This window comes from Cariama cristata, unplaced genomic scaffold, assembly GCF_000690535.1.
Source record: "Cariama cristata isolate BGI_N322 unplaced genomic scaffold, ASM69053v1 scaffold604, whole genome shotgun sequence".
In the NCBI taxonomy this organism is placed as follows: Eukaryota; Metazoa; Chordata; class Aves; order Cariamiformes; family Cariamidae; genus Cariama; species Cariama cristata.
The window spans coordinates 68,883-78,776 of NW_009611007.1; the positions used below are offsets into that span (position 1 = coordinate 68,883).

Sequence of the window (9,894 nt, forward strand, 5' to 3'; positions counted from 1 at the left end):
ATATCTCAGTAGATGATAAAGTTAGTGCTTGTAAAATAAAGCTTTTTTATTTTTTATGATACGCAATAATTAAACTTCTCTTGAAAAAATTACTTCATGCTTATAAGACGTCTGTAATTCTTGTGTCAAATATATTAATAATCCCGTAGAATATAAATCATATGTCATTGCAAATTATTTCAGTTGGCAGCCAGAGTATCACAGGGCTGAAGCTGAAATGGAGAGTCAGTAGATGTCTCATCCCTATCATTTATTGCCTGGATAGACTCTGGTCTCTTTGGCAAGCATCTTCTTCTAGATCCAATAATATTAGTGGAGAAAGTTTAAAGGCTTCAGCAGCTCCTCGTCATTTCCCCTTGCTAGAGGCGAGCATCCCTCACCAACTGGCCTAGTAGCAATTCATGCGAACACTTCCCTAATTTGCTTTGGGCAACATCTATTTGCTGAAATAGTTGAAATGAATGGTGTGAGCTCAACTGATTCCCTCGCCGCTAGATTCACATGAACAACTCCGTAGGCACATCAGTGGGATCAGTAACCTTTTCAGTGGGAGCAGCTGCACCTGGAAGATGATGTTGAGTCTCATTTGACCCAAATTAATTTAAATCTCTTTGAATGATTAGTTACTTTGTGAGTAGTATGGGCTGGAAAATTCTATGAGCTTTTCTAATATTAACTTCAGATTACTGGATGTAATCACTTTTTTAATAAAGGAGAATCTGGAAGCTGGCAAAGCACATTAGTTTTATTTTGTTGGATTAATTAAAAAGCATGGTAAGGATGAATAATAAACATAAAGAACTGGTAGCTCAACTGAAACACCACGACTCCCTTGCCTCTGTATACTTCCTGCGCGCTGTTGCCAAGAGATTTTGTGAGGATTGATTAAAATAGTTTGAAATAAGGCACTGTCTATAGAAGTTCAAAGTAATTGGTATAAGTACTTTTATTAATATAGAGAGCTTTCATAGAATGAATTCTATCTTGGGGGCTCTCAAAGGGCTTTTGCAAGTTAAATATATAATTAAGTACATTATCTCGCACTATTCACAGAAATACTTCTTTTCCTGTGGTAGAAAACGGCAGCAATTTATAGTGTGAAGATCTACTATGTGAAATTTTGCTGTTAAATGAGAATAATACAGTACTAGTATTGTTGAAAGTCAGCGTACCAAGAGGACTTAGTGCTAGAACGGAAAGAGGAAGACCAGTATAAGCTCAACATAAAATGAATCAGCGGCATGAGTTTAGACAGGCAAGGCAAGTATCGCTTTCAGAATAGAGGACATTGAATTAACATCCATTATGGTCTCCAATTTTATGTGGAGCTTTAATGACCTCTAGTCAAAGCCTTAACTATATCTAGAAGTAGTAATTGCAAGCCTATTGCTTTCTAACATAATGCTGCACTGGATAGCCATATTTTTGTGTTATGTCTGCTCTAGTTTAGCAGTCGATATTTATTTGGGACCAGCTTTTTATAGAAGAACTGTACTGAGCAGAGTCATTGTGTAGCCGCAAAATTCTTAACTTTGAGTCAGTGGAAGCAGCAGGAGCACTACATGATGGTGGATTAATAATATATAATTAATATATAATAACTCCAGTGGAAACTGGAGTTGCTTCTGGCAGTGAGCTGAGGTTGCACCAGAGGAACTGAAAAGTGAAGTCCCCTCAAAAATGCTCTGCTCTGGATTGAAATGTTCAAAAAAGGTAGGGTTGTTCAGGGCTGATATGCAAATGGGTAATATGGTGCAGAAGGCCACAAAAATACATGTTTTTTTTAGTCCATGGAATGAATAAATAATAATAATTATAAAAGGATTGTCTTTAGTAGCCTTATACAAGCTTTTTTGTTGTTGTTGAAAGTAGTAATAATAGATTTTTGAAGGGACTGATTTGGTTCTTTTTCTGTAGACCCTCTTTGTTTTCATGTATCGGTGGCTTTTCCCTCTTCTGTCCATCCTGGGGATGCCAGATTCTTTGGTAAAGACCAGAAGTGCTGGTCCCTGCCCATCTCCCAGCCTTACTAGCACCTGTCAGTCGTGCCGTATGAAGTCTTGGACCTTATGATATGATTGATGACCTCATGATGCCTGCCTGCTGGCCGATCAGGCTGCTGTAATAGAAGTGACATCGCAACTGGTGTCAGCTTTATCTGCTTCCTCTCCTTCCTCCTCCCCACATGTTGCTGTAGCACTTGATGAAGCCAGTCCGGGTATGGCAGCAGAAGGTTTCTTTCTCTGTGAGCAGCAAATGCTTCAGGAGAAATACAGTTGGTTGATGCCAAGGCTATTTTTCTTGGAAACCTCCATGTAATGAGCAAAGGTCTATTTAAAATAAAATTGAAGACGCTATGTATTTCTACACTGAAACAATTTCCTTGGAAATCCTGATCTTAAAGCTCTTTTTCTGTAGCTCAAAAATTTTATGCCCTTCAGGTGGTGGTTGTCGTGACTCCGTGCGTAGTAGGAAATGGACTTCTTTTCTCACACCTACTCGCTCAGTAGGAGTCTTGTTTTGAAACATATGAATGTGGTTTAACGTGGTGTGCCTTAGTGTATGAGTGTCTATATTTGACCTTCTCACTTTGTCATCATTGATGCAATACCGAAGTACACTGTGGACTGGAGGAAAATACAGATTTCTTGTCACTGGGTGAATTATATTGCATTGGATGAAATCAGTTTCTAAAACGAGGAGGTAGTTCTTGTGCTGCATACCCAAGTGCTAGGTTGTTACTACGGATAACTTACTGTATTATGCTGAGACTTGGACCTAAAATCCCGTTTAAAATGACACGGAAGTGCATTTTTTGTCAAATAGTAGCCTTCAGAAAGATCCACTTCCAAATTGGTAATATAATAAAATAAATGCCCATTGATATACAAAGATGAAGAAATGGTGGTTTTATCAATGTCATCTATCACCTTGCACAATAAACGTTTTTGAATGCTGCAGTTTCATTTATTAGATGGTCTTTTTTTGTTGTCTTGTGAGAAGCTGACACCTGCATGCTGAGCACTGCTAAAGTTGTAATGGAAATTAAAGGAATTGGGAGTACAAAAGGTACAAATTAGTACCCAAATTATTGGTATTAATGGCAGTTATGGAAAAAACCTGTTTCTCCTTCCCACCCCCACAGTCCCTAGCAGTATAATGAAACAAAATTTCTTTTGCTTAAAGAATGAGATTTCTGAAACGTCATTTAATGTAGACCTCAGACTTAGTGCTAGATGTGAATAAATGTGAGTTCTTGGAATAATGCTGAAAATACGAAGTAGGAGATAGGGATTTGAAATATGTGCTGACGTGCATGCATACATTTATGCGTGTGGGTGTATTTACATGTATATAATTTTTTTCCAGTCGATCTCTTTAAAATAGAAAAGATTCAAATACTGAAAATAGATAAAATTATGATTTTTGTCTTTTTATACTGCTTGAAGCAGTACACAAATACAGGTCTAGTTTCGGGGGAAAAAACCAGTATACTTTTCTAGAGCGGAAAGTTAGTGAGAAATACATAAGACATCTGTATAAATACAGATAGTTTGAACTGTCATTTTAAAAAGTAAAAATTAATTTCTACCTTTTCCACATCACCGTCCCCTGGCTGTTTTTCCCCTTGACTTTCTATGTAATTCCCATCAGTTTGGAATCCCCCATGTGGCAATTCCCTGCAGCGCAGCAACCTTACTGCTTTGGTTTGCAGAATTCATCGTTAATACCTTGTGTCAGAAATGGCAATGAGAGGGATTGAGGGGATATACGCTGACAGGCTTTACTTCGAGAGAAAAATATTTCAGAAAGCAAATAGAGAATGTTTTGTCTTTCTCCTTCTAGTAGTTGGGTTTTATTTCTTTTTCTGCTTGGAGGGGGGAAATTATTTTAAAGCTGGAGGATGTGATAATGTGCAAAAATACAAACACCCTATATTTAGCTATAATAAATATTTACAAATAGAGGTATTTTAGCCATTCTTTATTGTTGGGGTTTTTTTCTTTTGAAATTCAAGTTGGGTGTAATAAAAACAGTGAAAGTGACTTACACTAATAATGTCTCGTACTTCAAAAGGAAAAAGTATTTTTAACAATAAAAAGTAATTTTGTCTAGCAGTATGGAGGACTAAGGCATGTGCGTGACATTCAGTTTAGCGATTTCAGTCCTGCACTAACAGCTCTGTAGAATCACTTGTTTCCCCAGCACAGGTGTTTTATTGTTGTTTTATTTTTTAATGTGCCCATCAAGAACTCTACATGCATGCAGATTTGTTTTGGGAGCCTGGAGATTCTCTTTCTCAAACTGCTTCTTGTGCAGTCCTTTGCAGAAATGAGCAGAATTGCCTAGAACTGACTTTTTTCAGGCTTGTTGACTCAGTGGTTGGAGATGATGTTTCGTACACAGAACTTCTGCATTTTCTTTTTGTTTTACAGTATTACGTGTAATGGCAATTTAATTTTAAAAGTTTTGTTCCAATCAGCTGTTTTCACATCGTGTTTATTAGCTCAGCAAAATTAATATTAAGGACTGCAGGTAAAAAATTCCTCAAGGAAACTAGACTGTAACCTTAACCTGTTGAGTGCAGATGATAGTTCAGGTAGCAAGTAATTTCGAAGAATAAGCTTCAGGAAACTGAGCCTTCCTTCCATAATCACGTCTCTTGTATTTAATTTCTGTTTACATCACCTTCTGTTATCATTTGGATGTAATCCATATAACAGTTGTCCATGGGGCAGATAATAATTAACACCAACTCCTGTATTTTGGAATAAAAAGAGAAAAATTACCGTATTCTGAACGTATGGAACGTCTCACAACCCATTTTTCACTAGGTTTGCAATACTTTCATAGACAGAAATGGCAAATATAGTTGAGAGCTAGGAAGATTTCGCAGAATCACAGAATGGTTTAGTTGGAAGAGACATTAAAGATGATCCAGTTCCACCCCCCTGCCATGGGCAGGGACACCTTCCACCAGACCAGGTTGCTCACAGCCCCATCCAACCTGGCCTTGAACACTCCCAGGGATGGGGCATCCACAGCTTCTCTGGGCAACCTCTGCCACTGCCTCACCACCCTCACCAGGAACAATTCCTTCCTAATATCTCATCTAAATCTTCCCTCTTCTGGCTTAAAGCCGTTGCCCCTTGTCCTATCATTCCATGTCCTCGTAAAAAGGCCCTCTCCAGCTTTCTTGTAGGCCACAATTTCAGCTAGACTTGCTAGCTAGACTTGCCCTCCCAAATGTAGGCATCATTGGCATGGTCAGTAAAAACTCTTCATTAAATTGTATTGCTAAAGCTGCTTGTTGGTTGCCTCATGCAGGTGGTGCCCTGAACTTCTCCCAGAACTTCCAGCCATCAGTGAGTTAACCTAAGGTTGAGAAGATGACGGAGATGCTTCTCCTTTTAGAAATGATGTGGTCTTTAATGGATAGCAGAATTCTCCTCACAAAATGTAATTATAAAAAGCCTATACAATGCGTAACCCTTGTGAAATGTCGTTTTGTCTGGAAACCACCAAATTACTGTCTCCTGCCTGCAACGTACACATGAGACTTGTCTGATGCTACAGGGGAAGAAAATATAAGTAGACTCTGTGCCACAGTTAGGCCTGAAGTAATAAGTATTTTGTTCTCCCTTTGGTTGTTCTGGGCTCTTGGTATATAAACGTGAATTTTTTTGATAGTGGAACCAAAGGAAGAACATATATTAGGAACCTACCAAACTGATAATTTTGGACCAAATGCTAACGTTCTGTGGTCAGATATGGTTTGTTGACTAAGTTCGTTTTAGTTGAACTGATTTGTTAACTTCTGCTTGTAAGTATGAGCTCATTTGTGATGTTTTCTGCTACAGAAGACAGGTGTTCCAGAATTAGGCAATAGTGGTGAGTTCCAGACAAAGATGTAGGCTGCCGTAAATATTTCAGTCCAAATTTGATAGACTTAGAAAAGCAAAAAAATTTTGAGCTCCTCACGAAGATAGTAATTTTTACCAGCCCTGAGTACACGTTATTTCTCATAGTGCTTGGGTTGCACTTGTGATTTTGGGTTTCTGTTATAATTGTAGGACTCAACCCAGATGCTTACATTGCATTTGGGTGTGGGTGGAGAAACAGCTGGTGATTTAAGTGCCTCAGCTTCTTGACTGTTCAGAGTGCATAATTTTTAAAGAGGGGTACTTTTCCAGGGTTGGCTGCTGAAGCAGATAACCCCAAATTGCCAGTTATTTTGTTTCTCAGTAAATGAGCCCTGAAGTTGAGGTTCAGGGTGTTTAGCACAGCTTGATGTGTGCAGCCTGCTCCTAAATGTTACCAGAGCAAATTGAAGAATTGAGAATTCTGCAAAGACTTGGCAACATCATTTAAACAGGGCTTTTTTTATGTGTGTAGATATTAAGAAGGAAATTATTATCTGCAGTTTGCCTGTAGCACGTGCGAGTTTTAAACCTCTCTCCTGTTAGGGCAGCAGCTGATAAATTGCTTTTCTGCAGAAACTGGTAGTATGGCAGCTAACAGTCACTGTACCCAAAGCTGCGCTGGTATTTCCGAAGGGTAAATAGTTAACAAACTAGGAGTAGTTAACAGTTATTCAGAAAGAAAAGTAAAGATAGTTTTGGGGAATTACAGAATAGCTGAAGTTGAATGGGACTTCTGGAGGTGATGTAGTCATGTAGTCCAACCCCCTGCTAAAAACAGGCTCAGCTAGAGCAGGTTCTTTCTTTTCTCAAAGCTTATTTTTAGTAATACTTCTAAGAAGATTAAAACAGTCAAAAGCTTAGTTCTGGAAAAAAAAACCCTAACCCAAACTATATTTTGAATTATGATCTTTACATTGGCTTATGATGGAGATCTTAATATAATCATCACTAAGATACTACTTGGAGCACACGCAACTGAGTGAAAATGGGTTCTGAAAACTCAAACTCTATAAGGTACCCCGAAGTCAAATTACCAACATATGTTAGTTTTAATGTATGTCACATTACCTCAATTATATATAAGAGTGAGTGTTGCTTTGCATTCATAGCATCCTTTTGTAGCAACCTGTCAAATACTCAATTAAAATAGTTACATGTCATTTTGTCTTTCTAGAAATACAAACTGAAATATGGAGGAATGAATTTAAGTTTACCCTGCAGTACTAAGAGGTGGAAAAATGAAAGTCTTACCCTTCCAGTTTTTAATTTTACAACATAAAAGTTCATGCTTCTGTTTCTAGTTTGATTTACTTGTTTAATCACAGTTGCATTTGAGTCAGCTACAGAATGATATATTAGCTACAACCAATATTTTAATGTGCATTCTTCTTTTCACTATGGCTTTCATACAAGTAGTGATTAAAAGTAATTTTGGGAAGCAGAAGCTTGCATTTGACAAAATGATCTAAGATGGGGCAAAAAGGCTGTAGAGAATGGTAATTTTTATTTATTTTTCACCCTCTGCCTCTTCTAAACACGTTTAATCCATGGAGTGCTCTGCCCTGCTTTCATCTATTATAAATGATTTTCATTTGAGCATGTCATTTTGCTTTTTCTGTTACAATGAAGATCAAAGTGACACAGGTTCACCACAAGTGTTCAGCAGCTCTTTTCGGTCCTGGACCTTAAAGTAATAGGATTAAGTTAATTTGTTCCTGTCTTAGATCTCTCTCAAGGCGTGTGGCACTTGGGTGGTTGGTTATTATTGCATACTAAGTGCTTTGCCTTTTTTTTGTTGGTGTTATTTATGAATAAAGATACACTCCATAGTTCTAAAAAAAAACCACCTTATCATTTGTTTAAAGTATTAAAAAAAGCTATGTTGACAAGAATCACTCAAAACTATTAAATGAGGAGTGGGAGTGTTGGTACCTCAGTTCTTCGACATGATTTTCTTTCTTCACGAAACGTTTAAGGAGTGTTGGCTCCACCACCCGCGGTTGCAGAAAGGAGGGTACCAGCACAGCTTTGCCTCTTAAGGCGCAGGCCTGAAGCAACGTTTGAGGTCTCCTGGTTCCAAATGCAGGCAACAGCGGCACATAGATTATTTTTCCTGTGGCTTTAGAAATAGATTAGCATTTTGGGGAGAAAGCAGTAGGGCAGAGTGGAGTCAGGTTTTATGATAATGAGTTTTATTGATTCACTGCCATAATATGTTATTGCAAAGGGTTCTTGCATTAAGGCGTGAGTACTAGTAGTGGGAATAGTTTAAATATAAATGGGGAGATAGCCTCACTCTCCACTGTATTTCTGATATGATATTGTTAATAAGCAGATCATTAATTTTTTTAAAAATTTAATACTTAGAACAGTGGATAGGATTGTAGACATAATTTCTCTTTTAAATCTGAATTTCCTTGCCGTATGGTTTCATGACTGTATAAACCTTAGTGATAAGATAGTACAAATTATTAACCTATTCCGTTTAACTTAGTCTCTTAGATGTTTTTATTCCTTTTTATCCAGAGGGTTTTTTTTTAATACCAATGCAATCTTTGAATTGCTTACAAGAGTAATTATGAATTTCTGAATATTTCATATCTTTTTTTTTTTATTCTAGATCTGAAAATATTAGAAATAATTTTACTTCAGACATCATGAGGAAAATGGCAGCATGATTGTATCTTTCGCTTCTTCATTATGTGGCTGCATCTTACAAAAATAATCCACCAGAAAACAAGAAAACTCCCAAGAGGCCCCCCCTGCAGTTGCAATTCAGAAAGGTGCTTTGATAAATTGGCTCCTCAAACCATAGGTTGGTGTTTTGTTACCACTGTCTTTTGACAGTGTCCAGGCTCATCTAGTGCTGCCAGCCGCCCTCAGACCCCCAGATGAAACGTTTATGCTGGCGCTATTGTCATCTGTGCTTCATTTGCTCCTTTTTGGTAGTTTTCTTTGATGGCATATCATAAATCTCATTTTTAGAGCTTGTGTAGACTGCAGATTTTTTCTCATCTCCTGCATACCATCCTTGAGAGGGTCAGCCGCTGGTGAAAAAGTGGAAGAGGTCATCTTCTGGCCCATGTCCTTACCTTGTCCAGTTTACAACCTGCATTACTGTTCACAATTTATTTAATTTTAGAAAATGATGTCTTGCTTCTTTGCATTTCCCATGCTTATGTTCAAAGATGAGTATTTAGCCAGGCTAAGTCAGATATGGAGAAGCCTCTTGTGTCAATGTCCTGGATCCCACCATCCCAAGCATGATACTTGGTCTACTGGTAAGGCAGGGCTTGATTTTTGTCCCAGTGGAAATGGAGAGAAGATAATCATCCTCATCTCTAGCATGAGTTTCGGTTCCCCCAGCAGTGATGATCAGCAGTAACTGGATGCTGGCCCTAGTTCTTTCTCTGACTTGCTTTGGGAGGGATATGTCTTCTACCTCCTCACCCACCTTCCTAGGCATATCATGAAACTTTTAGATCTTTTGTAGCCTTCAATGGGAGGATTATATCAGCCCTCCAGTTTTTGTTGCAGGATCCTTCTGGTTTTTTTGCATTTTGCCATTAATAAATATGTCCACATTTCTTGCTTTTCTGTGTCTTCATGATTTATCAAAGGCTTGATCTGAGAATAACATCTGAGGAGATTCAGGTAGCCCGGAGCAGGAGACTAGCTGTAACTGCGGTTTTACCCAAACCATCTCTGGTACTCAGCCTTGGATGAATGCCTCTTTGCTTGTGAACCTGCATATGTCTACGAGCAGACAGAGGAATAAAATATTTGTCAGAATAATTCCTCCCATAAATATTAGACAGAAAAGCTCAGTTATATGCAGGGGAAAAAGCACAAAGATAGGCTGGGCAGACAATGGATTGAGAGAGCAGCCCTGAGGAGAAGGACTTGGGGGTGCTGGTTGACAAGAAGCTCACCATGACCCGGCAATGTGCACTGGCAGCCCCGAAAGCCA

General features: G+C 38.3%; 1 protein-coding gene across 1 annotated transcript in view; it reads left to right on the plus strand.

Moving 5' to 3' along the window:
• LOC104160013 (MICOS complex subunit MIC19-like) overlaps positions 1-9,894 on the plus strand; it is a gene marked incomplete at both ends in the record, with an annotated part of 94,156 nt that overhangs the window by 68,687 nt on the left and 15,575 nt on the right. The gene's annotated exons all lie outside the window — the stretch shown is intronic.